The following is an 11,081-nucleotide window of genomic DNA, read 5'->3' on the forward strand; positions in this document are numbered from 1 at the left end:
TCCGCATTAATCGACATCCTTTCTTCCCTTTCAGCCTTCCACAGTCATTGGTGAAGATGGAGCATTTCACTGGGTCTGCGCCATTCGTGGTAAGTGCTTTGTTCAGACGAAATAAGGCAGAAAGCGAGCGGACTCGCAATCGTGCCGTTCGCTCACGAATTGAAGCCATTCAAGTCTGGCTTCACTCCGTGGCAGTACCCTCCCATCTTTCGAGAGATGCTCGTTCCTTCTGAGCTGGAAGCATGAGGAGCTGGGGATTCGGCAGGGTAACGATTGAGACTATTTTCGATGGTTTTCTATTTCATCGGAAGAACGTTCTTTCGTCCCGCTGCTCTTCCAGGAGCAACAGAAAAACCTGTTTGTTCGGCCGTCCATCTGGGAGGTAGGTTTCTTCCTCGTTCCCTCCAACGAACTTGATTCTCCTGGGAGTGAAGTGAAGCTCTAGAATGAGATCGAAGGGATGAGGATGGTTTAGTATCGGGCGAGAACTGGGAAAATACGGGCTCAGGAAGAAGAGTAGTGGGTTCGCAAAAGTCCAGGCAGACCAGAGTGAAACGAGGTTCGGGAACAAGCGAGAATCGGGGTGGCCGATGGGGGTTTCGCATGGAGGAAAAGGAGGCGTTGGAATACTGTTTAATCTGGAGGAGCGAGGAGGAAGAGTGGATATGGGAAGACGTTCGGGAAACGAAGATCCCGGATAGCATAAGTGTTCTAGTCGAGCAGCGGCTGGAAACGGGAGGGCAATGCGATTCGATTGCAGATAACGAGCAGGAGCCGGAATCCAGACGACGGATCGAGGATGAGAGGCGGTTGAGAGAAATCCAGGAGAAAACCGGGGCCGACCGTGAACCGAATGATGGACGTAGCCACAGTGGAATTCGAGCTGGAATAATATCCAGTGTGTGATGTCCCAGGATCGAGGAAGCCAGGTCTCGACTCGAAGGGTTTCGGTCTCGATACCGCGGGCGCATCCAGACCTAGCGGAATCCTGATGGTTCCTGAATCAGGGTTGTGGCGACCTGCAGGAACAGCCTCTTGATCATCTGAGAAAGTAGAAGGAAGCACCGTCGACGCTATTGGACGCGCAATCAGTCGGCTCCGACCTAGCGTCTCATTCAATTCCATGGAGCTCGGGCATTACCGGCTGATTCGCGATCTGAGCCAGTACAGCTGAGCGGCGGCTGACCGTAAGTGTATGGGTGTGTTTCCACTCCGATCGCTTCCATCCATCCTGAATTAATCCTGTGACGGTGCTACCTCCTTGGAGCACCTCATGATAATTCCGTCGCGCTCTATCGGAACTCCACGCTTTTGAGCGGATTCATTCATCCGTGCGTCTTTCTGTCGGATATTGAGTAGTGTAGCCGTCATTGCGACGTCGGCGTTCGCAACCTCCACCACTCCACCGTGAGCGCTGGCGCGTCGAGAGCCTTCCACGGCCGATTCCGTGACTCCCCCGTCCTCCTGTCCTGTATCCGGATGAGATCGGAGGTCAAGACCGACCAGTGTGGATATTGCACGAAATCAGGAAGTGGGAAAGACGTCTACAGGTGAGGGACGTCCGGAGGGGGGATCTAGGGCTACCGATAGATATTTCTCATCTTTGTTTCGCGTCGCTCAGCTTCGCAAGTGATGTTCGGTGGGATCTCCTCGTGGCGGGTACGTCGGCCGACCTTCTCTGTTTTTATTGCGCAAGCATCGCTGCCATAGGATTTCTCTTCCGAATGCGTTCTCTTGCCACATGTCCGGCGGAGAAATCCCTGAATTCCCCGCACGCCGCATCTCGTGTCATGTGGGGCAAGAAAGCACGCGGTTGAGGGATGAGGCAGATGCGGCAAGACGACCCCTTCAAAGGTTGACGATCCGGGTCTGACAAGCAGCGCAGGCCCCCGTCTGAGGGCAGGGGTCGAAAGGATTGATGTTATGTCGCGGCAACCAGTCGCCGATGTTTTGTGGGAAAGCGATCTTCGCCCCATGGTTTTGTTCCTATCGAGTGCTCGAGCGCGTGAGAGACTGGATATCGGATAAAAACTCGAGTATCGGTCGTCCGCAAGCACCAAATGACATCGTCGTCGCCTTTGCCTTCGCTGTGGTTTTCACCGTCGAGGGATGCGTCTCTGACTGCTGTTCCGACTCGTGCCCTTCAGTCTCCGAGTTTCTGTGAGTAACGACCGAGTCATATCTCGCGTTCGAGCGGGGACACAAAGCGTGTAAGGCGGGTGTAATTCCTATAGTCGTCATCGGAACGACGTTTGTTTGCGAAGAGAAGATATGCATTGAAGTTCATCGACTCGGAAGATGCCGCTTTTCGGAAGAGCTCATCCCGAGGGATGAGTTCGTTTGGATCCCGTCGCTCACGACTATCCTGAGGAGTAGGAGATCCATGTTGCAGTACCATCGTTCAGTGTCCCGACTCTCATCCTCCGATGCGATTTTTCTGTTTGTGGATTTCTGCACGAACAAGCCGTCATGTTTTTCTCGAGGGACTCGTTATTCGTACCCGTCCGCGAGCTGACGAATCGTCCTTCCTTCTCACTTGGAAACGGTATCGATCGCGAGATGTTCTCTCATTTTTCATCGGGCCAAGCGCCATTGGAATCTGTCGATCGGGATGGAAGAAAGGGAAGAATATTGTAAACAGTTCAAGCTGTAGGCTCATCGGAATTCACGCTCTCGTCCGGCAATCGCTGGCGCGAGTTGGAGTGGACGCTCAGTCATGCGACTACATTGTAGGATGCCGAACACGTCTACGACTGATGAATTGGCCGATTAAGGCTCTAATCGAATACAGGTGTGTGGACCGACATACCACGGGGTGCGAGGACCTCATCCGACCGACCGTCCGGAACGGGCTGCCGGCGCAGGGTCGGAACCTCGAGGCTCCTGTCTCTCTTCCCGAGACATGCCTCAGAGCCTCAGAGTACTCGAGGAACTTTAAATGGGAATGAAAGTTCCTGATAATGGTGGATACGGGAGCCCGTCGGTCATGACGATAGAGAGTTGTAATGTATGCGTAGCAACAGCGATGCTTGCGATGCGTTCCTGAGACATGAGAGGGGTTCTAGGATTTTTCACTGTTGTGTGAACGCAGCAGGTGGTGATTCCGCTGAGACAACAGAACTCCGGGCCGACGCCGCCGCAGACGAATCGAGGCAACCCACTCATTTCAATGCCAAGGTTGGCGCGGACGTCGCGGGGTGATTCCGAGCTGCAATCACATCCTCACGAGCACCATGCGGACAACCGGATGCACAGTTTAACAGTCGAGGCAGGAACAGGACCGAGTAAGATTGCAGGAAACATCGGCAGGCCGCTGGCAGCCGGCCTCTGATCTCAGTCTGCTTTACCTGCTCGCCCCACATCGCGTGAGCTTTCTGAATGTAATTCAAAACGCGGCAACAACCCCATGAGCCCCACGGAACGTAAGGAACGGGCCGAGTTTCGTGTGCAGACACAAGCTGGGAGGGTTGCTGCACGCTCGAAGTGTTCTGACCAGCCGTCGCCGTCCTAAGCGAAATCTTCGTCACGTCTGTGAATGGAAATCTTAATTATTCCTCCGTAGAAATCTCGTATGGCCGCATAGGCATTCGCTAGCTCGTTATCAGCACGGTGCTACCCAGATCGGTTCCGACAACCCTCCGAGCCTCGGGATGAAGGTTCGAGTGCTCGACGATATCACAAGCAAGCCCCCTTCCAGAAAGCGAGTACGACCGAGTGATGGACGAAAGACAGCCCCGCTGTGAGACGGTCCACGACATGTCACGGAAGTTGTCTCTTCAGTTATGACATCCGTCGTCAGTGGAGCAGAGCATAGCCGTTTCCTTCGACGGTCGGGCGCGTGTTCGTGTGGCGATTCCACTCATTCAAAGAAGCAGTCTATCAGTCGGCACTCTGTGACTCGATTGCTGTGCTCGAGCGACGCTCAATGATTCAGTGGAGCAGGCTTTCATACGAGCGAAGGAAACTGAATGAGGCCACGGCTCGCTGGGCTAATCAGCTCCTCACGTCGCGCCCTTGCCCCATCGCCCCCCTCCCGACCACTGGCTAGCAAGCATTGCCCACGAGCCACGAGAGTTAATTATTTTGCCTGATTTCGCGCGCTTGCTCTTGACTACTCGCGACGTCGAACCGTTGGTGGCGATCGCTGTGACGAGCAGTGGACAATGTCGTAACTCGGGCTGCGCACCGGCCTCGCGGAGAGCGGAAAGGTTCAGCGAGCGAAAGCGTTAGGAATTACGCTTCGGGACCGCAGGGAAGCGTCACAGAGTGAGCTTCGTCTCCTTCTTATTCTGCGCCTCTCGCCGACGCGACGTCCGATGTTTCTGTGCGAAAAAGCTGGGGGAGCAGCGAGAAGAGACATGAGGCTTTAAAGTCGGCTCCGCGAGACCGTCCTTCGACGGGGATTTCGGGAACACGATCCCATCGTTTACGTTATCCGTCTGCTCCACTGCAACCGATTTCGAGTCTTCCCTTCGACGGCGTGCGCCGCAGATTCGAGGAAAACAAATATTAGAATTTTTATTTGACGGCCTTTCGACTTGGCTGTTTATTATTTTAAGCTCAGCCCTCTCACTCGTGCGCTTCGACGCCATGCGGAATCCGAGAGGGATTTAATTCATACGTGTGGATTCGAAGAGATGAGAAATAAATACGGCCATGATAGGATTGTCGCTCCGATCCCTCACTCCGAATATCGGTTCCACGAATTATGGACGCGGAATATCGGGTCAGGTTTCGAATCGAATGGGTTTCTATCGAGACTGTCTGGGATTCTGCGGTGAAAATATCCGCACGACCTCGGATAGATGAATAGAAGAAACGAAACGGCGAAAGCCGTGCGGGGCTCGACGGACGGACCTAGGGAGTGGACGAAGAGACATTAACTCATTACTTCCTCTCATCACTTCTCCCGGATAAGATTGAGAATTCCCCCGCTTATACTTCGCGTCGTCATTGTCTGCCATGTCCCTCGAGCCACCCCTCCAATGGCTCTCCATCTATTCTTCCCTTGTTCGCTCCGCGCTATATTTCTCGCGCTCGCCTTTTGATGTACGTCGTCGTCCTCTTAATTTTTCTTTGCTGCTCCTCGGTCGAGTCGTCCGCGCAGACTCTATTCACTGGACTCTCACTGAGCATCGGCGAGGAGCCCTAGAGGCGAATAGCTACGCGAAAGGAATGGGCTTGGAGGACGCTTTCGATTCATGTGCGCGGTCGAGAGTTTTCCATGCTCGGTTTTCCCGCCGAACCTCTCCAACACCGGGAGTATCGATTCTACTGCTCGTTTACCGAACACTGAGTCCGTTCCGGCGAGCTCGTGATCCTCAGGCCGCGAACCATGCTCCGATGGGGTTTATCTCTAGACCAAAAAGTTGCAAGGCAATCATTACTTACCCGTGAGCCGTGAGTCACCTCCTCCCCATTCCATGGTCCGAGCGGCTTACCTAATTTGCCTCACCCGGGGCGCTCTTGTTTGCGGACTGCGCTCTCGTGTCCCGACATCCCGGATGAAGCTTTAGGACGTGGTAACCAGCTTACGACACGGAAGCCAGCTCAAGATATTCGGGGAAGCCCCTTCGGACTTTCCTGCAATCGCCGGGTCAGCGATTCTCGCCTGTCCACTTGTTGATCGATGCGAGACTGCTCAAGTCTGTCGGTTTCCAGGGAATTCATGCGGTGTCCACACAAACGCAACCGGAGCTCCCTCCCTGAAGGTCCTGGCTCCTGGCTGTAGCTCGTGAAGTTCCTTCTCTGTGCCGCATCGGAGCCCGAGTCAAAAAATCCGGAGAGCTTCATGAGCATGTACCAGAAGCCTTGAACGAGTATCCGATGATGTTGTCTTCTCTGTTCCCGGCTTGCCTGAAGGCCCTTTCTTGTGAGGTGTACCTATGTACATTTGTTTATTTCCAGCCTCCGCCTGCTTGAGCTTGCTGTCGACTGCGTTGAATTTACACGAAACGAAATCTCTCCACTATGACGAAAGCGTATTCGGTTGCTGTCTCCTTGTGCCTCGAGTAGTAGTGTGTGTTTGTGTGTTGAAGAGCTTACGAGCGGAGCCGGTATAACGTCGTTGTATCGTTGAGTCTTGCGCGTTCCTTTTTCTCGTTGCTCCGCACTGCGTCCGATTCTAATGTTGTGCTGATGCCGTTGTCGTCACTGACGGGGCCGAATGACCCGGGCAGAGGACGTGCGCCGAGATACATTATGTAAAATTGTTTTCTCTTTTCAAAAACCTCCTGCCTATGATGCTTCTTGTAGATGGAACCGGGACGCGGGAGGCAGAGAGCCTCCCGCCGACGACGTCGAAGGAGAACGTGATGGAGCTGACCGTGCACGATCGTGTGCCTTGGAGGTGGATCAGGGTGCTTCATCGGGGGTTTTTTCCACTTGTGGTGGAAACCGGGCATTTGAGGCCCCTTTGTAACGCTCGAGAACCTCCTGTTGTCCCTCATGAAAACGCTGCATGAATATGTGTCTTTCCGCAACCAGACATGGAGGAGAAAAAACGATCTATCATCAACATCCTGCGTGCTCATCGACCCCGGTTCTCATTACAGCCTGACGGGACACTTGCACCATGAGCCTGGGTCTGATATCGACCTGTGATTCTCCCACTGATTTCCCTTCAAGAGACAATCGAGCTTATATATTTTTTTCTTCAAGGTCGCTCGCTTCGAGGTCGCTCGCTTTGAGGTCGCTCGCTTCGAGGTCGCTCGCTTTGAGGTCGCTCGACTGTCGAAGTCGCACAGGCTTCGGCTTCCGGCCAGCTGGGGGCCGAGAAATAAAAAACCGGCGAAAACCGAAAGCGAGGTCGGGGCCTACAATTGTAACGCCACATCTGCTAACGGCAGATTTCCGCTGACTGCCATAAAGGAGAGCGGAGGACCTAAACGGCGAACCCTTCATAGCCCTATGGCCGCAAGCTGGCCATTTTCTCTCCGGCTTCATATTTGTATCGGCTAGCCCGCCCGCCTCCATTTACGTCCGCACGGCTGCGTGCCTGTTCGCCTGCCAGGTCGACGCAAAGGCCCGGACGAGAGCGATTCGGGTGATGCGCGTTCATTTCCGAAAAGAGGGAAAAATTAACCAGCCGTCAGAGATGAAGCGATGGAGTTCCAAACATGTCTCCTAGTCAGCGAAAACTTGCCAATCTTCCGACGGCGTTGCTTATTTACGAAAGCGAGAGCGGAATCCCAGATAGGATGCTCGTGACGCCGCCAATCAAACTTTTGACTCCAGCATCGATTTCACGAACTTCTCCGGCCAACTCGTGCCGGGCGCGTCACAGTCGGCCGAGTCCGCAACGGAACCTTGTATCGCCTCACGCGAAGTTAAATCGAATGTTGACGTGGACTGCCTCGGGCTATCCGGTAAACGGCGAGACATCGAGAGCGGCGAGCAGAGATGAGAGGGGCCGCCTCCGAGTTTGCGCCACTGCGACTCGAGTCGAGACACCGGACCAATCGTCACCGAAGTGAAGGACTGCGGCAAACGGAACGGGGAAAGCTCTGCTGTCACCACTCAAGAGTGTCTTAAACCTCAATCAGTCATCCGGAGTAGAGTACGTCTACTTCCCCCTCGTGCTCGAGAGGGAGATACGATTTCGAACGGAGCTTGCTTACGCGGAACGCCCTCGGATGGAGCCCTTATGAAAATCTGATGTGGAATCGAGACGAGGTACAACGATTCTTGTCTGAGATGCGGAGTTGGTTAGTCGGACCTCGACTCCTTCAATTCTCTTGTACCGGGACGTAGGGGCAGGGGATCCACTCGCACGTGCTATTGGCAGGTCGGGAAGAACTGGCGAGTGAACCAAAACAATGAGCTCCCTCCCATCTGAATCATGGCACTATTTGTGGATCGTCCTTTCGTCAGTCGGTTCGTCCATACGTTCATCCCTTCGTTCATCCAATCTCCCGGCAATAAGATCTGTACACCCTGCTTTGAGTGGTTGGGCGCCCAGCCGCCTTCTGTGATGCCCGCTGGCTGGACGTTGTTGTTATCATCGTTCCCCGGCGGCCGCCCCTTCTGTCGGACGACTTCGACAAGCGGACAAGCAGGGTAAAGAACGGGGAGCTAACGTCGCCTACACCTGTCTACACATCCACCACGATCTCCAGGAGCAAGCTGGGGCGCTCCTCGGGTGGAGCAGGAGCCTTGCAAGTCTACTACGTCTACTTCGCGAAATAATAAGCGAGCAAGGATTCAAAGGAAGAGGGGGAGGGGTAGAGTCCGAGAGTGCTGAAGGTAAGGTGGTAAGGCGGAGGGTGGAAATGAGAGGCATAGGAAGAGAAGATTCCTGTCTCTAGCTAACAAAGGAGGGCGAGTGTGATTCGAAGGTTATTTGAATTTAAAAAAACGAAAAAAAGCGCATGATGAATCAAAACGTGACCGAGCGCTTTTGACTTCCGCGCATATCCGTTTTCTCGAGATTGGGCTCACCGCACGGCAATTTTCAGGCTCTTAGATTTCGGAGAATCATTCCATCTGTCGACGGTGACAAGCGATTCGTGATACCGTTACTCTTACGTCAGCAGTACGAGTAGCGGCTCTTCATGGGGATGCGAACTTCAACAAGATAAGGAGGCGTCTGTCGACGATTTCCCATGACAGAGGAACACCTCGGAGCTATTCATGAGCCTCGAGATAAATGTGGCATTCCCTGATAGTTTTGATCCCAGAAAGCCCGGCCTACGTTTCCGTCTGTCCTCGGCATGTTGCGTATTCGGAATCATTGAGATGCTCCGGGGATGTAAAAGCGGCGTCTCCATCAGACCCATCAGGAATCGAGATCCTGGTTCCGAACATCCGTGGAGTGAGGTGTGCACTCGGTACGCGTCGTCGGGATTCTCAGTATTGAGGAATCTCCAGAACGTATATTGCAGACCACAGCTGCTGTTATTGCTGCTGTACGCATCAGTGCTGCTTCTCTCGCGAGAGCGATACTCCCGAGCACGTTCTCATTCATCCTGCACTGGCCTTGGCAACTATCAGGAGTGCAAACGGTCAGACGAGCTTTTACGGGGTAAGTCGAACAGAGTTGACCAATCGTTTGGCAATCGTTCCGCGCCTGTCCGGATGAATAGCTGAGGGAGCCCCGCTCGCTCGGCGAATGGCTAGCAGTCGCGAAGAATGAAATCTGGAAGGAGAGGAGAAAACTCATCAGAGGCTCTCTCTCTCTGCTCCGACGAAGTCAGCATGCAAATTTGTGATGGGCGCTGGGATTCTCTGCGTTTCATGCTGTTGCCGTCGCCAGCAGCAATTCGCAGTCCGCGGGATAATAAGCAGATTAAGATGATCTGCAACAGCGAACGAGAAAATGTACAGAGCGGGGAACGTGCAAGAAGGCTTGCTCTCGGTTTCGCATGCGTCGACACGCTGAGCCGGGGCTGGAAAGAGTCTCGTTCTCTTCCTCCGGGCACCGAGGGGTCGAAGCCAGGATCCGAGAGGAAGGGGTTCTATCACTTCGGCAAGAACTGCTCATTCCCCTGCCCGACAGGATTTTGGGGAACCTAAGGGGGAACAGGACGAGGCAGCCCGAGAATGTTGTTGAGGGCGCCGCTGCATGTCTTTGCCACGGGAAAAGTTCGGATAGGGGGGAATAGTCAACTTTGCATTATTGGATTCCGACAGTGGTCGCTCGCAGATGTCCCGATCACCAGGGGATGAATGCAACGACGACGGTGGAGACCGCAGCGAAAGGAGCCTAATGAGACTGCACGCAATCGCGGTTTATGCCGTTGTCGCGGACTCGCCGAGCTCTCCTGGCTCTTGAACGCTTGACGCGGTAGTATGACGAGTCTCATCCTGAGCCCGAGGCAGTGCGATTCCCTTTGCCATTCTAGGGACGGTAATGATGAATACAATTAAGACGATTGCATACCTGAAGCCTGACGGACAATCGCGACCGATCGACGGGTGAAAAACTCCGCGGGACCTCGCTCCGGGCTCCGGACCCGAGATAGCGAAAGCCGCGCGCCGCGGCGTCTACCACCTATGAAATCTATGATTTCCGCGATGAAGTTTCAAGACCAGGGAGCGGGATAGCTACGAGCAAACATGATCGAGCGAGTGGAGAAGGATCCATTGATGGGCAAGGAGCTCCATTCCAATTCGAGTTCGCTCTCCGCGATCTGAAGAGCTTCCTCGACTGCGACGACATAAAATCAGGGCTCCATTCGGAACTTCTGAGATTGACAAGGACGCTTCCTGAAAAGCCAGTAGATACCACGGAGCTCTCTCCTCACTGTTTATGCTTTGATCCATCTGTGCGTCCGGCGTCCCTCCGTACTGAGTATTCGATCATTTGCATTGCAAAGCGTGTTTCCAACTTGAGTAGAGAAAACGAAGTAAAAACTTGCTTGCTCGCCCTGCTCCGCTGCTGCCGCTGTCGTCCTTCTCGCAGCCGGGACGGCCGCGTCCCCTCATCGCGGGAGGGAGGCGAGAGGGAATAACACGCACCCATCCTTCCACCGTCGTCGGCGGAGAGTTAGCGGGAGATTTACCGAGAGAGAATGAAGTGAGGTGGCGAAAAATCGGGAGCGTCGTCGAGTAAGGGGATTGCCGTGAGAAAAAAGGCATCCGCCCAGCCATCCCGTGCTCAACGCTTAACCGGCTGCGTTGGTCGTCGGGGTAGTCGGGTAAGTGCATTGCTTCCCCGGGGTAATTACTGTAATGTATAGAATACATTGTGCCGTATGTGTCATCGATCAAGCATTCACTGTCCCGACGAGCAAACCTGTCGTCCACTGTTGCTTCGTTGATCAGGCTGTCCAACCGAGCGTTGTTGAGTAAACTAACGGCGCGGCGGCCGGCAGTACGGGGTGTCTGTACGTCCCGGCGGGTGATGAAGGGACCCCTGCAGGAGGGGGGGGGGGGGAGGTTCGTCGACGCCTCTGTTTCCCTGCCACGAATGTTTGACTTTTTACCGGAAACAAACGACTCGTACCCGGAGAAAATCTCATGCTCGGCCCCCTCCGCTCTCTGAGGGCGAAATGGAGAATTGCGGTGGAGGAGGCGAGACGGGATGGGGGCTCGACGGAGATACCGGGACAAGAATTGAGATGTACACCCCAGCCGACATC

Source organism: Galendromus occidentalis, unplaced genomic scaffold, assembly GCF_000255335.2.
Source record: "Galendromus occidentalis unplaced genomic scaffold, Mocc_1.1 scf7180000076522, whole genome shotgun sequence".
Taxonomy (NCBI): domain Eukaryota; kingdom Metazoa; phylum Arthropoda; class Arachnida; order Mesostigmata; family Phytoseiidae; genus Galendromus; species Galendromus occidentalis.